The sequence below is a fragment of the Astatotilapia calliptera genome, unplaced genomic scaffold (assembly GCF_900246225.1).
Source record: "Astatotilapia calliptera unplaced genomic scaffold, fAstCal1.2 U_scaffold_16, whole genome shotgun sequence".
NCBI lineage: Eukaryota > Metazoa > Chordata > Actinopteri > Cichliformes > Cichlidae > Astatotilapia > Astatotilapia calliptera.
In genome coordinates this window covers 53,489-70,596 of record NW_020535685.1, presented here as the reverse complement: position 1 = coordinate 70,596, position 17,108 = coordinate 53,489, and the positions used below count along the sequence as shown (strand labels likewise).

At 41.7% G+C, this 17,108-nt stretch overlaps 1 pseudogene; it reads left to right on the top strand.

Annotated features, from left to right (window-relative positions):
* Positions 1 to 320: 320 nt before the first annotated feature.
* On the top strand, positions 321 to 4,570 carry LOC113017614 (sterile alpha motif domain-containing protein 3-like; annotated as a pseudogene).
* The last annotated feature ends 12,538 nt before the right edge of the window (positions 4,571 to 17,108 follow it).

Below are 17,108 nucleotides of genomic sequence, written 5' to 3'. Positions count from 1 at the left end.
ATGTTCCTTAATTGTGAAAAGTACTTATTTGTACCCATTCTTTCAAAAGATAAAGTACAGGTTGATTAAGCTCTTTTTGATTAGAGGTTTTTTGTTTTTTATCCTTTTTGACAGTAATTTATTTGCAACTGTATTGATATAAGCATATATTTTAATGTTTTTATTTTTTATTATTTTCATTGCTGTTGTTGTTTTTGTATTCCCTGAACCCCCCCCCCCCCCCCCTTATTTTTAAGCTGCTTTAAGAACAATGAATTTATTTGAAAGAAAAAAAAGTAAAAATGCATTTAAAAGTTTTTTTATGAGAGTGTTTTTTTTAAAGTATAACTATTTGGATGAATTGCAAAAAAGCACCCTTATTGAACTCGGAGTGCGAGTTGAGCCCATCCTCACAACATCAAACAAAAAGTAGAAGAAGAAACTCAACGAATAGCTGGTGGATTCTAGAATTTTCTGTAAATGTAGCAGGTGCCATTTTGTTTTATCAACGGAGGGAGATGGATTACGAACTTGCAAGTCCTGGTGTGCTCTGTTCACTTTCAACCGAGGAACTCTTAACAAAAATACAAGAGTGGGGCTTAGATGTCACCGAAGCTGAAGCTCAGCATTTCAGAGGTAAGTTTTATTTAAAGAAAAATGTAGCGTAATTACTAATTATTGGTTTAGCCTAGCTTAACGTATATTAGCAATTTAGCTAGTTTCGGCACTCTCTTAGCTCAAATTATGTCTTTTTACAAACGTTTTTACAAACGTTTCATGTGTAAAGTTGAGGTCACAGTTCTGAAAAATGAAAAATGTGTACACATAGTATTTGTATAAGTTTGAACTTATATATGTGGTTCGGCCACAGTCTATGGGTTCGGTAACCCCTGCGCAGCGGAACGGCGCGAAATTTGATTCCCTGGTAGCTGAATGCAGTTTACGTTAGTGTATTAATGGTTTAATAAAATCACGTTTTTACATCCACTCCAAGGCCATCAACACACATGGGCGGCTGAATATAACGTTTAAAGGAAATATCTTGACGCCGCACTTGTTTAAAATATAACAAGGGTGTCGCAGCTGGGGTTTGATAGTCGCGTTTTAAGCAATGTGGGAACTTTTTCAGCATGTAATCTGAGCTTGTAATACGGTCCTGCGGGTGTTATCGCTATAAGTAATCGGTCTGAAAGAACAGACGGCAGAAACTGTCGGAAATCTGGAGAAAGGAGTCACCTTAGTAGTGAATATTAACAAATTACAGCATTCTAGTCTTTTTTTTTTTTCTTCCAAACTTGAAAGGGCACAAAAGCATGCTCAGACTCTGCTCTCCTGTGTCCAGTAGTCCCAAACAAACATCTAAATTTAAAAATGAAAACTTTGCATATCAAGAGGATTCACTCTAAAGATTTGCTTTATTTTATTTAATTTACTGATTTTTTTTAAATGAATATTTCTTTGAACTGAAAGAAGTTGTACAAAAGGTTTTAATGTGTGTGATATATGGTTTTTACCCATGTAAAAATGTGGTGATAAATATCCTTGCATTGAATTTAAAGTTTGTACTACCATTTATCTTGCAGACAATGAGGTTGATGGTGACACAGTTGACTGCGGTCTTACTGAGACTATGGTTGCATACCTTTTCCAAGGATCCTTCAAAATGCAGGTTAAATTCAACCAATTTGTGTTAAGGATGAAGGAATCTTCAGTGACGCTGACTCTACAGACTGTCTCTCCAGAAGACTGGCAACCATCTACTTCGTCAACTTCAATAAGGTATTTTCTTATTTATAATGAAGTTAGTATGTCTGAAACATACATGTTGGCCGTTATGCACTTTTAGGATTTAGTTAATATGATCATTGTTTCTACCATATGTATTGTTACTGTAGTGTTTTATACTTCAATTCATGCAATAAAAACAAACGCTTAACTGTTTTCACAGCAATGAAAATACTTTGACACTACCAGCCTCTTTTGAAATTCCAAGATTTCCCAAAAATCTCCAACTAAAACTGGACAACAAAGAACCGTGCCATAAAAATCCAAGGGACAGACACACAATAATCAGAGTTCTATATGAAGCTGTGGCACAGTATACTATGTAAGTTAATCAGGGTAATGTTAGCTTGTTGCTTTAGAAAAAGCTGAATCTGTCATATTGAAAATAAACGCTACATTACTAAGAAACAATAACTGACACTTGATAAAGTTTGTTTGTCAGCAGTTGCTCTAACACTTATGTTTCTTCTGATATTACAGGTATCCCACAAATTCTGAATATGTGCAAGCTGTGAAGACGCTGGTAATGAAGTATCCTTTCCTCAAGGATCGTGAGGGAAATGGTTATGTAAGTTAAATTTAAAATTTGCATAAGGTTCCTTCAAGATTACAAAGTAAAAGTGAAGCTTTTTTCAATCTTGTTTTGTTAGTAAGACAATCTGTAGCCTCTCAGTAGGTTTGTATGAAGTATGTTTACTGATTCTTTGTTGGGTGTATTTTGTGTAGATTGTTTTTACAGTAACTTATGTTTCTGTTCAACAAACACACATGGCATATGTCTTTGAGACGTAAATTCAAATCAGAGCGGGCACCACTAGTCGACAGTGAGGCAGTGAGGCGTTGTAAGGAGAAGTTTGGTTCTACGAGGAGAGGGCAGCCTAATAAATGTCAATGAACAAGTCAGAGAAATGTTTGTCAGGTTGGTGTGAGGGACATCTTGAGCTATAAAATGTTCTTGCCTCTGTTATTACATCTAAAACTAAGGATTAGGGATGCAACTGTACCCCTTTTTTTTCAAACCGAAACAATACCAATACTTGGATTAGAGCACTTGCTAATACAAAGTACCAGTGCTAATACTTCTACCTCACAAAATATTATTAATTAGAAGGTGCTAAAAGAGGGTGAACTAGATTTTAAAAAAAAAACATTTTAAATATGACTCCAAAACTAAAATTTCAAGTTAACAATTAAGATTTTATGTGAAATTATTTCAGAGTTTCCATATTTTAAATATTGGTTCATGGTATCGGTTAAAGTTAACCGATACGAGTTCTTTGTGATGCACAGATCGTGTCAGCTCTAATTGTATATTTAGTCTTATGTTGGGTTTCTAATCTGTTTTGACTTTCTCTTCTCACTCTTGCTTTCTTTCAAGGGACCATGCGTCCAAGGAGAGGATTTATTATCCATAGACGCCCACTTAAAGGTCTTACAGTGCCAATATCAGAAGATGCAACCAGATACCATGGTGGTTCATAACCGTGTGCAGTAAACGTTTGCTTGGCGGCAGAAAGAAATTGCAAATGGTATGCCTGTGGAGGATGTGTTGAAGAAGTACCCCTTCTTAGGGATGCCTACTGGTGTAAGTCAGAAAGCTGAATTGAACTTGGAAATAGCTGTCACATTTAACATGTTTATAGTAGTAAATTTTATTTGCCCTTGACCTTGTTTTCTTCATCTGTCCCTCTTTCCTTTTTTTGTATGTTCATGTAACTTCTTACAGTATTGTTGTTAAATTCTATAAAAAAAAATAATTATGCAAAAATAATATCAACTTTAGATTATTTCATTTTCATACACTGTTATTTTGTACTGAAAATGAATTTTTTACTTGTAGCTGTGCAACGAACTCGGGTGGATCCAACCAACAACGGGTAATGTAAGCCAGCGATTTCGTGAAGGGCTCTCATGTGTTGCAGCAAAGGTGATTGACCTTACACAAGGGAAAACCCCACTCTACCAGCTCTACCTTGATGCAAGAGAGGAGGCTCTCACTGATGACCTACCGGGTATTTGCTTTTTTTTTTTTTTTTTTTTTTTTAACTTCAAGGCTTCCATTTTATATAATTTTTATAGGTAACTGGAAATGCCAGATAAAATGCATGGGTGATCTTGTGTTTTGTTGTTTTTTTGGCAGATCTTGACACAAGGGCTGCACTTTTATTCCTGCCATACGTCTTCAAGGAGAAACTGGATCTCTTTGTCATACTTGGAGAGGTGTGTGTATTAAAATATTTAGTCTATATAAAAGGAAAACAAATGTATCTTTTGTTAAGAGACTAATATATTGCTTTCCTCTACCTTCTCTTTTGACTTCAAAGGTTCATCCTAAAACCCCCTATCCAACTGTTCAGCTACTTCATGAAGACTGGAAACCAGTGTTCTCCAGAAGCGCTCCAAACATTGTGAAGTTGGATGGCAGTGAAGTGTGCAGAAGCTCGTGTATTTTTGAAGGAATCATCTCTTCTTTCTGCTTGTATTTTGTCTTCAACCTTGCTTATCCAAAACATCTGAAGAACACCCTGATTTTTCTCCAAAAGTACATTGTGAAAATAGATGAGGGTGAGGATCGGCCTCTGCCAATCACAGTCACCAGACAAATAAATCTTCTGTATTGACCACCATGCCTCAGCCATATCAGTGCTCCAAATGTGGCAGAAGAACCTTTAGTTTGACAAAGCTTATGCAGCACATAGGACTTATTCATTCCCATGATGCCAATTTTGATATAACCTGTGGACTCAGTGACTGCTGTTCTTCCTTCAAAAAATATGAATCTTTCAGACGACATGTGTATAGGAAACACAGAACAGGTGTTGTGTTGACACAATGTGGGTCTTTTGTGGAAAAATTCTCATTCCTCTGTTATATGACAACCATTTTCATTCATACAGTGTTAGAGTTGATAGTGAATGGACGTTGCTAAAACCTGGACAGGAAATTGATGTTGCAGCTTATGACACATACTCTGTTGATAACAGTTTGTATGTAACAGTTAAGCAATGTATTTAAGAAGGTAATAAATGTGACAAGTATTTTTGACTTTGTATCTTCAATTTTCCAAATCTTGAGAGGAAAAATATAGGAAATCTGTGTGTAGATACTGAACCTTTAGAAAGACATTTTTGTACTCCTTTTAAGGGTTCTTTTTTGTACTTTATACTAAGGGTACAATTTTGCCCTTTAAAGTACAGGTTTGACGTGTAAAAGGTACAAATTACAAGGGTACAAATCAGTACCCACAGTTTAGGGTACAGAACGGTACCTTAGAGGGTACCACCCCAGTGACAAGCCATTGTACCCCTATAGGTACATTTCTGTACTTTAATTTCTGAGTGTGTGGTGAATTCATTGCGATCTGTCTGTCTAGTGGATTGAGGAATTTCCCTGTGAATCTTGTTGACTGTGTCGAGGATGGATTCTTCACCATGTAGAATAATCCAATCCAATACCTATGTGCTGTCCACTGCCAAACTGAATGCATCAGGGTGTCGATGGGTAGCAGAACTGGCAGATTTCCACTTAACAATTAAATATCGGCCCGGTAAGGAAAATGTGGATGCAGACAGCCTTTCCAGGATGCCGATAGACATGAAAACATTTATCTACACATGTATATTTATTTTCCACAAAGCGCTTTAGAAAAAACTTTCGAATGTCATTAAAGTGGTGCTTATGGCTAGGGATAAGGTTTTAGTTTGGGATAAGGTTAGGGTTAGGTCTCAGCCAGAACCCAGGATAGGAACGCCGGATGTCACCTTTCGCGTACCTAAGGAACGCCTCGGGACTGAGAACTGGCTGATTCTCTGTCCTCTTTTCTCATCCAGGTTCCTTCCTCCTTCATTCTCGCCCCCAGTTTCCCTTCTCACTCACTTTTCCTCTTCCGACATCTCCATCTCCCTCCCCTGTTCTCTGTCCTTCTTCCCTCATCCCGGGTCCACCTTTCCCTATACCCATCCTCCCATCTCCAACTTTCTCATTTATTTTCCCACATTCCTGTCTCACTTCTCTGTCCACCTTTCCTGTCCCCCTGTCCCTATCCCCGATGTTCCCATTAGCTTTCCCCGTTCTCCTTTCCCTGTCCTTTGTCCTCCTTCTCTCGGCCCAGGTCCACATTCTTCCATCCTCTATCTCCCTTTCTTTTCTTCTCCTCTTTCCCTAACGCCGGGTCCAACTTCCTCATCCCACTTTTCCATTCACCTTTCCCCCATCTGTGTCTTCCTTCTATGTCCAGCTTTCCTGACAGTGGATATTAAGGTCAGTGCCATGTCATTAATACACTTATAAAGTAGTAACTGACCCTGCATATCCAGAGAGTGTGCTGCAACTTTCTGTCTAAAAACTCCACACTGTTAGAAAGAAAGCATCACTGACAACCAGTCAATATAAATACACACTGAGCTCTAATATTTCTATTTGTATAGATACTAGAAATGTCAGTGGTCTGATGTTGGCCTGTTGACATGATTTAAAATAATGCAATTGTATTGATATAGCCATCAAATCACAACACTGCTTGCCTCAAGGTGCTTTATACTGTAAGGTAACGATTCAAAAATAGTACAAAGAAAATGGAGAAAACCTATGACCCCTTTTGAGCTGGTGCTCTGGAGAGGTGAAAAACACTCGACCACTTTCATGCTCAAGCTGATTTTTAAATATGAACAAATCTGACATAAAAACATCCACAAATAACGTTTTACATCAGTTATCCTGTCTGTAGAACACGTGATGTTAATATTCATTAAAATCAAATTGACGGTACTGATCTTCTTGGACTAAAGTCTGTAATAAAGGGACTCAAATTAAGTTGAATTTAGAGTTTTGTGGTTCCTAGTGAGGCTGTGTGAGAGAAAACAGCTGATCAGATTTTCACTTTTACCTCCACAAATGTCCTGCTCAGAGCTGCTGTTCCTGTTTTTCCACAAAGAACAGAAACAGAAAGTATCTGCAGAATCTTTTTCTACTCAAAACAAACTCATGATTCAACCTTTAAGAATCTAAAGAACATTGTCTGAAGGCAGATTCTGAATGTTAAAAATAAGATAATATTGTTTTTATTCATGTATTTATTTATTCACTCATTTACTTTTTTAATGAATGATTGACTGATTGGTTTTTGTTAATTAACCCTTTCTCTTCTTTTTCTCTATTTTAAATTTCTGAGACAGATGAAAAAAAATCATCATTTGATCAAAATAAACCTGCTGAATAATTAATAAACATGTCTTAAAAAGACAATTTAAAATGTTTAAAATTTCAAGTGTGGAGGTGGTGGACCAGACTCAGTTCCATTTAAATATTCCTGTTTATTTTAGTGGATCACAAATCTGTCTGAGTAACATCAGAATAGTTTTTCTTTGTTTTTAATTCTTTAGTTCTTCACACTGCCTTGAATGAGCCACAGATCCACAGTTAGATGGGTGACATGTGTGGTGTTTTATTTAAACAGTTTATGTCATTGAGATCAACACTTTTCAAGTTAAACCTGTGTACAAACTACAGTTTTTAAACTCTTCTCACCTGTGAGCCATGCTCTGAATAATCCTCATCACTCAGGTCACAGATGAACTCTAAGGTCAGACTTCTGCACTGCTTTCGAGTGCTTTATTCTCCAGTGTGTGCCTTTATGTTTTTTGTGTGGCATGAATTATGTTCCCATTAATTTTTTTCCTCCGTTCTTTGGTTTTTATATGTGTGCACGGTGCATTTTCAGGCTATTATCAGTTCAGAGTGAGAGCAACATTCACAGCAGTCTGTCTGTCAGTTAGAAAGTTTCTAGCATTTATTCAGTGATTTTGAATCTTCTGGTTACATAACGATGTCTGCATGTCTCTCTTGGATTAACAGAAAAAATGCTGCAGGTTTTCCTTGTTAAAACTGGAGAAAAACCAACAAACATTTTTTTTACGATAAAAAAAGCTCAACAAATTGAAAGTGTTCAAAACTGAAAGGTCTGATTTTAACCCTGTGAGGCTGCTCTGATCAACAACATGGACTTTACTTGCCTTTACTTACCAGTTGACTGACAGGAGGAATCTCTGAATGTGGAAACATTCATCACCTCTGACACACGTGCACGGACTAAAAACATGCTTTATTTGACTGAAATGCAGTTCAGCAGGTTTTGGATGAGCTAGTTTCTGAGAGGTTTCTGAGCTGCAATGACATGTTTTTGTTTTTCAACACCTGATTAGCATCGCTGTCATCATCCTGCCTACCTCTAAATATTTCCTCTTTGCATCATTTTTCTCTGGACAATGAATCACCTGTTTCACTTTTTCTGAGTAAACTATAATGACATTAGACTTGCACAGCGCTCTATCATGAATGAAACATGCAACTAAAGTCTGTCAGGTCTGTGTTCACTTCGTTAACTTAACTGGGATGTTTGTTTGGAAAAGTGCGACAGAACTGAGCTCAGTACTTACAAACAAAGGCAAACTCACAGTGCTTTTGTGGAACGACTAATAAAATGTTAAATATGTCAATTCTGTAATTGTAAATTTTTCTCAGTTGATTTATTTATTTTTATTTTGCAGTTGGAAACTGTTTTCTCTGACTGAGCTCCATCATGTTTGTCTTCACTGACTCTTCATCCCAGATGTTTTGAACAAGGCCCCACATATTTCTGCCAGTTTCAGGCACTTAATAAAACCAGCATCAGACCTTAATATGAAGCATCAGAGAGAAGGAGACAGCTTCAGTTTATTTCAGTGGATCACAGCCTGTGAGATAAGAGCATGTGTGGATTGAGTGGCATCAGGAATGTTTTTGTCAATTTGTTTTCATACATTTGACTTTGACCGACATAATTAGCTCACTTGCTCATGAGCTCAGGTATAGCTACCGTGAGCAAAAAATGTGATTTATTTATTTTTTACATTACATGATTTATTTCATTAAACAGTTAATGCCATTGGGATTAGAATTTTTTTTAAGATAAACCTGTGTACAAAACAAGCAAACAAACATTAAGAGTTTTGTTATAAACAACACATCTGTGGTTGATAAACCCAGAGAGCTGACTGACAGGAGTTCAACAGCTTATTAGTAAGTTTGTTTCTCAGAAGCACCTGAAGGTGACATCATATAATTTGGATTTAATCAGCCAACGCTACTTATCATCGTTTCCCAGCTGTGATAGTGTGAAAAGCAGGAAACATCCTGGACAGGTCATAGGTCTGTTGCAGGGTCAGCACACATTCACAGATATACAGCTACTTTAGGATGAACGGTTAACACGTGTGTCTTTGGACTGTGGGAGGAAGCTGGAGTGTCCACACAGGGAGAACATGTAAACTCCACATTGAAAGGCTCGATAGATTCAAACCCCAAAACCTGTTGACTGTGAGGTGGGAGTGCTAAACACTAAGCAACAGCAATCACTGCAGCACCATGTCCCTTATTCTGTGCACACATGTGTATAATATAACATCTTAAACGCCCATTCAGAAAGTGGGGATTACAACAGCTACTTCACCTTAAATATCTTAAATCTTAAAGATTTAATTAAGAGAACTTCATCCATCCATCCATCTTCATCCGCTTTATCCGAGGCCGGGTCGCGGGGGCAGTAGCCTAAGCAAAGAGGCCCAGACCTCCCTCTCCCCAGCCACCTCCTCCAGCTTATCCGGGGGAACACCAAGGCGTTCCCAGGCCAGCCGAGAGATATAATCTCTCCAGCATGTCCTGGGTCTGCCCCGGGGCCTCCTCCCGGTGGGACATGCCTGGAACACCTCACCCAGGTGGCGCCCAGGGGGCATTCTTGTCAGATGCCCGAACCACCTCAGCTGGCTCCTTTCGATGTGGAGCAGCAGCTGCTCTACTCTGAGCCCCTCCCGGAACTTCTCACCCTATCTCTAAGGGAGAGGCAGCCACCCTTCGGAGGAAGCTCATTTCTGCCGCTTGTATCCGCGATCTCGTTCTTTCGGTCACTACCCACAGCTCGTGGCCATAGGTGAGGGTAGGGACGTAGATCGACCGGTAAATTAAGAGCTTCGCTTTTACACTCAGCTCCCTTTTCACCACGACGGACCGTTGCAGCGTCCCCCTACAGGGTGTGTTCCCCCTGTAGTTGAAACACACCCTCCGGTCTCCCCTCTTAAAGATGGGGACCACCACCCCGATCTGCCAGTCCAGGGGTACTGCCCCTGATCTCCACGCAACATTGTAGAGGCGTGTCAATCAGGACAGCCCTACAACGTCCAGAGCCTTCAGGAACTCGGGGCGGACCTCATCAACACCAGGGGCTCTGCCACCAAGGAGTTGTTTAACTGCCTCAGTGACCTCGCCCCCGGAAATTGGCGGGTCATTCCCCTCATCCCCAGACTCTGCTTCCTCCTCGGAAGATGTGTCAGTGGGATTAAGGAGGTCCTCGAAGTATTCCTTCCACTGCCTGACAATTTTCTCAGTCGACGTCAACAGCGCTCCGCCAGCACTATACACAGTGCAGGTAGAGCACCGCTTTCCCCTCCTGAGACACCTGACGGTTTGCCAGAATCTCTTCGAGGCAGTCCGAAAGTCTTTTTCCATGGCCTCTCCGAACTCCTCCCACACCCGAGTTTTTGCTTCAGCCACTGCCCGAGCCGCATTCCGCTTGGCCTGTCGATACCTGTCGGCTGCCTCCGGAGTCCCACAGGCTAACCAAGCCCGACAGGACTCCTTCTTCAGCCTGGTGGCTCCCTTCACCTCTGGTGTCCACCATTTGGTTCGGGGATTACCACCACGGCAGGCACCAACCACCCTGCGGCCGCAGCTCAATGCAGCAGCTTCGGCAATGGAGACGCTGAACATGGTGCATTTGGACTCAATGTCCCCAGTCTCCCTCGGAATGCTGTTGAAGCTGTGCCAGAGGTGTGCGTTGAAGATCTCGCGGACTGGGGCCTCTGCTAGACGTTCCCAGCACACCCTCACTACCCGTTTAGGTGCACCAGGTCTGTCCAGCGTCCTCCTCCGCCACCTGATCCAACTCACCACCAGGTGGTGATCAGTTGACAGCTCAGCCCCTCTCTTTACCCGAGTGTCCAGAACATATGGTCGCAGGTCTGGTGATACGATTACAAAATCGACCTACGGCCTAGAGCGTCCTGGTGTCACGTGCACTTATGGACACTCTTATGTTCGAACAAGGTGTTCATTATGGCCAAACTGTGGTTAGCACAGAAGTCCAATAACAAAGCACCGCTCGGGTTCAGATCAGGGAGGCCGTTCCTCCCAATCACGCCCCTCCAGGTCTCGCTGTCATTACCCACGTGCGCATTGAAGTCTCCCAGCAGGCCAACAGAGTCTCCAGGTGGAGCACCTGAGTAGAGGTGAGCCCGACTATATCTAGCCGATACCTCTCAACCTCACGCACTAACTCAGGCTCCTTCCCCACCAGAGAGGTGACATTCCATGTCCCTATTGCCAGTCTTGGCAGCCGGGGGTCAGTCCGCCAGGGCCTTCGCTCCTGGCCGCCACCCGGCACACAATGCACCCGACCCCTATGGCGCCTCCTGCGGGTGGTGGGCCTGCGGGAGGATGGGCTCATGTCTCCTCTTCGGGCTGTGCCCGGCCGGGCCCCATGGACTAAGGCCCAGCCACCAGACGCTCGCCCTCAGGCACCCTCCCCGGGCCTGGCTCCAGGGCGGGGCCCCGGTAACCCTATCCAGGGCAGGGTAAACTGTTCCCTCGATGTGCTTTTCATAAGGGTCTTCAGAATCGCTCTTTTCTTGCTCCTCCCCTTTTGTGAGTGTGGACGCTTCATCTCTTTGCTCTTTGCTTCTTTTATTGATTTTTATGCTGATTTTTTCCCCTTTTTTCCTTATGAGCTTACCTGCGATAGCTTCTGGACACTTATAGATCATTAGGACTAAAGTGTTCTTAACAGAAACAGCAACATTTTTATAGTTACCTTATCCTCAGCGCTCTGTGTGTCTGTGGCCTAGACACAGCTGAAGCCTGATTACAGCGTCTGGGCACCGAACAGCCTCAATAGCCTGGAAAGGGGCTAACCGCTAGGCTAACTAGCAACAAGATGCCTTCCCTCTCCACAGATAACTACCACAGCCTCCTGCAGAAGATTGCAGTACTGGAGACAAAAATTCATCGCTTAGAAGTAAACGTGGAGGTAAATGGACTGTGTGGAAATGAAACAACCTTGCCTTTGATTCAAAACAATGGCGATGAGCAAGCTAGTACACAGCTAAGGAGCACAGATAACATGACCAAGAAAGTAGACTCTGTGCATTATTATAAATCCTCAAGTGATAATCCCCCCTTGGACTGTCTTGGTGCAAAACCAAGACATAAATCATGTCTCCTGGAAGGGGGAGGGCGTACCACAGGCAGGGCACAGCGAGCTGAAATCTCTGAAACCGACTGGCCTTCACTTCCTACGAGACAGAGAAGCTCTTCTACCCCTGTATACGGGAGGAAACGGGACTGGACAACCGTGAATAGGAAGAATAACAGCAAACCTCCAAAACAACTGAATGTGAAACTGCAGAACAGATTTGCTCCACTATCAAAGGACCCTGGATCTATATCGGACAACCATCCATCTAAAAGCAGCGAAGTAAGGTCTGAAAATCTGTTGAAAAGTGAAAGGCCACAGGGAAAGCTAAAGGCTAGGCCTGAAACTCTGATTGTGGGTGACTCTGCCGTAAAGGATGTACAAAGGATGTGCGGTAAGAACACTAAAGTCCTCTGCTTTCCTAAGGATATGGTCAACAACCTGAAGGAGAGAATTCTTCAAATTGCAGATGAATATCCAACTGTGACAAACATTGTTCTGCATACAGGGTCAAACGATGTGTCCAAACAACAGTCGGAGGTTCTGAAACGGGACTTTACTGGATTATTAAATACTGTAAACTCTCTGAATGCAGCTGTATTCATCAGTGGACCTGTACCGCCGGTCAGAGGAGGAGACGAGAGATTCAGCAGGTTGTTTACACTGAATAAATGGCTTATATCAGCATGTGCCGACCACTCAGTGCATTTTATCGACAACTTTAATATTTTTTGGGAACGCAGGCATCTGTTTAAAGCAAATGGATTTAATTTTAACAAGTCAGGGGTGAAACTGTTCACCTCCAACTTGTTTTATTCCATACGTCATCCATCTGTGCTTGGTGCCAAGGCTGAGATAAACGAGGAGTTATCTCATAAAGAGGAACAAACAGTACTCCAAGAACAGACAAAGCCCAGCAGAAACCTTGAGGAGGAGCTCCATTTGCCCCCACCCGGGAAGAGCCTCAGAAAGGAGAGACACCTAAGGCATCTGAGGAAGAGCCTCAGAAAGGAGAGACATCTAAGGCAAGAAGAGGGGTCCCTATTTGCCTCCAACTCTCTCAACAACACCAACGACCAGGACAAGGGACCACGACCTTCCCCAGTCCCCAAAACCCCTGACAGGCCATCACCCTCCTCCCCCTCCCTTTCTCCCTCCTCCCCACACCTGAAATTCACTGAGGAGATGATGGAGCGGGTCAATGCTGGGCTCAGATCTACCCCCCGTCCCAATCCCTTTTTGTCCCCCATAAACCCCCCACCAGAGCGGCCAAAGGTTCGCCATCGAGCCCCACCCTCAACAGAGCAATCGAAGTCACATTGCCCAGCCTCGCCCCCCTTAGTTCCTCCTTACCATCTTCATGCTCTGTCTCCGCAGTCTGATGTGTGATGTGTGAAGGGTCCGGGCTGTGAGGATTATGGCAGTGGTGACTTTTCCCAGGAGAAGCTGGGACCCTGTTTACTAGAAGGTTTTAAAATCTCTGTACTTTTAAGTGACAGAAGGAGACATGTGGCCTGGTCAAAACACAGAGAGATGCACTCTAAAAGATCTTTAAACATAGTAAACATACCTTGTGTGCCACAGACTGCTCCCAAACACGAGGGGACAAGTAATACCTCTAAAACACTTAAGTTGGCTTTATTAAACGTTAGATCTTTAGCTGGGAAAACAATTTTAATTAATGATTTAATCACTGAGCACAGCCTTGATTTTATGTTTTTAACTGAAACTTGGTTGGACCAAAGTAACAGTGGAGCTGTTCTCATCGAGACGACCCCTCCTAACTACAGTTTTATCAGTGAGGCCAGGGTGAGCAGGAGAGGAGGGGGGGTTGCTGTCTTATTTAATGAATCATTTCAATGTAAGCAGCTATCTCCTGGAAGTTTTCAGTCTTTTGAATATGTGGCTTTACAGCTGAAGGCCCCATCCAAAGTTGTGTTTCTTAATGTTTACAGGTCTCCCAAATACTGCACAGACTTTTTTAATGACCTCAGTGAACTGCTGTCTGTGATCTGTGTTGATGTTGACTGTGTAATTATTGTTGGGGATTTTAACATCCATGTGGACAACCCTCAGGACAAAGGGACTAAAGACCTGAGTAACATTCTGGGCAACTTTGGGCTGACTCAACATGTAACAGAGGCCACACATAATAGAGGACACACTCTTGACCTACTGATCTCCAAAGGCCTGAGCATTTCAAAGGTTACTGTGTCTGATGTGGGCATGTCTGATCATTACTGTGTTTTCTTTGAAAGTAAAATCTCAGCCCACACAAATATATCAACAACAGTGATCACAAAACGGTGTATAACTGAACACAGTAGTGCAATTTTTAACCAGGTCTTCCCATTAACACCTGACCTGTCCAGAGGGTCAGTCAATGAGCTCGTCAATAGCTTCAATGCTAACATGTTAAATGTAATGGACACTATTGCTCCCATTAAGGTGAAGGTTATCTCTGGAAGGAAAAAGTCTCCATGGAGAAACTCCACAAACAGCAAACCTCCACAAAAATGAAAAAAGAGAGTGTAGGAAAGCTGAGCGCAGATGGAGAAAAACAAACCTCCAGGTTCATTATGACATTTATAAAGAGAAACTTCACAATTATAATTTACAACTGAGGAGTGCAAGGAGGTCCTACTTCTCTGACATCATCACTAAAAACAGCCATAATGTTCGGGTCTTATTTTCTACAGTTGACAGGCTAACAAACCCTCCTGTGTCAGTGGCAGCTGAACTTCATTCGACCATGGCCTGCAATGACTTTGCCAAATTCTTCACAGAAAAAATCCAAAAAATTAGACAAGCTATTGGTACATCAACAGCAGATCCAGGATATGTACTGTGTCCACCAAAAAACTGTTTAAATACCATGAAACAGTTTAAACCTATTAACAGCAAAGACCTGGAGGACATCTTAGGTCAACTGAACTCCTACTCCTGCTGTTTAGATGTCCTGCCAACAAGTTTTTTCAAAAAGGTCTCAAAGACTTTAGAGTCAGACATGTTACAGATCGTCAACTTTTCTTTATTATCAGGTGTGTTTCCAGAATCACTAAAAACTGCTGTAATTAAACCTATACTGAAAAAGGACAATCTTGACAAGACACAAATGAACAACTACAGGCCGATCTCAAATCTCCCGTTTTTAAGTAAGATCATTGAAAAAGCAGTTTCTCAACAGCTCAATTACTTAAAACAGAATAATTGCTACGATGCCTTCCAGTCAGGTTTTAGACAGAACCACAGCACTGAAACCGCTCTGACCAAAGTGTTTAATGACATATGTCTGAATACAGACAGTGGAAAAATGTCAGTCTTAGTTTTACTGGATCTCAGTGCAGCATTTGATACAGTTGACCACAACATATTACTCAAACGACTGGAGAACTGGACAGGTCTTTCAGGAACTGTACTAAACTGGTTCAAAACATACTTAGAAAACAGGAAATACTTTGTATCAATAGGTAACTTCACATCTGAGCAGACAAGTATCACATGTGGAGTTCCCCAAGGTTCTATCTTGGGACCCCTTCTGTTTAACATTTACATGCTCCCACTGGCACAGATTATAAACGACAACAAAATAAACTATCACAGCTATGCAGATGACACACAAATATATATCACAATGTCACCAGGAGACCAAGGCCCTGTGCAGGCTCTTGGTAAATGCATTGAGGAAATCAATGACTGGTTGTGCCACAATTTTCTCCAGCTAAACAAAAACAAAACTGAGGTAATAGTCTTTGGCGCCAAAGAAAAACGATTACAGGTCACCAGAGAACTTCAATCTATACATCTAAAAACCACAAACCAGGCGAGAAATTTGGGTGTAGTGATGGATGCAGACCTAAACTTAGAAAAACACATTAAGACAATAACAAAGTCAGCATACTATCACCTCAAGAATATTTCAAGGATAAAAGATCTGATGTCTAAACAGGACCTGGAAAAACTAGTCCATGCATTCATCTTTAGTAGGCTTGATTACTGTAACAGCATCTTTACAGGTCTACCTAAAAAATCAGTCAGACAACTACAGCTCATTCAGAACTCTGCTGCTCGAGTCCTCACTAAGACCAAAAAAGTGGACCACATCAGTCCAGCTCTGAGGTCTTTACACTGGCTGCCTGTCCGTCAGAGGATAGACTTTAAAGTTCTGATGCTGGTCTATAAAGCTCTGAATGGTTTAGGACCAAAATACATCAATGACCTCCTGACCCAGTATGAACCTTCCAGATCCCTCAGGTCATCTGGATCCGGTCTTTTATCAGTTCCCAGAGTCAGAACCAGACACGGAGAAGCTGCATTCAGCTTTTATGCTCCTTATATCTGGAACAAACTCCCAGAAAGCCTCAGATCAGCTGAAACACTCAGTTTATTTAAATCCAGGTTGAAGACTCACCTGTTCTCAGCTGCATTTGAATAAAGCACCAAATCCACACTTTTAAGCTTAAATTTCAAAACTTACATTTAACTACTGATTTTATCTACTGTTCTGATTTTATCTGTTTTGATTTTATATACTGTTTTGTTTGTTTGTTTGTTAATTAGTTAGTTAGTTTATTTGCTTGTTTTAATCAATTTTAAATCATGCTTTTTATTTGTTTTTGTTTCTAATGTCTCTGTAAAGCACTTTGAATCACCTTGTTGTTGAATTGTGCTATACAAATAAACTTGCCTTGCCTTTGTCGGGTCCCTCACCCAGGACCAATTTGCCATGGGAGACCCTACCAGGGGGCAAAAGCCCCCAGACAACATAGCCCCTGGGATCCCTGGGACACACAAACCCCTCCACCACGATAAGGTGGCGATTCAAGGCGGGGATAAAAAGTGTTTGTATCTGTAATAATCAGAAAAATGCATCATTTGTGGCCTACAGCATTTAAACACTGAACCAGCTAATGTGTGTCATATTGTGTAATGTGGTGGGACTGGTGGAAAACTTCAGTGAAGAGTAGCTGACCTCTGGCTCTGATGAAAACTCAGAACACACACACACACACAAGTAATTGTAAGAAGACAGGCCTAAAGTCACAGTCTGGCTTTGCTGCTGGGC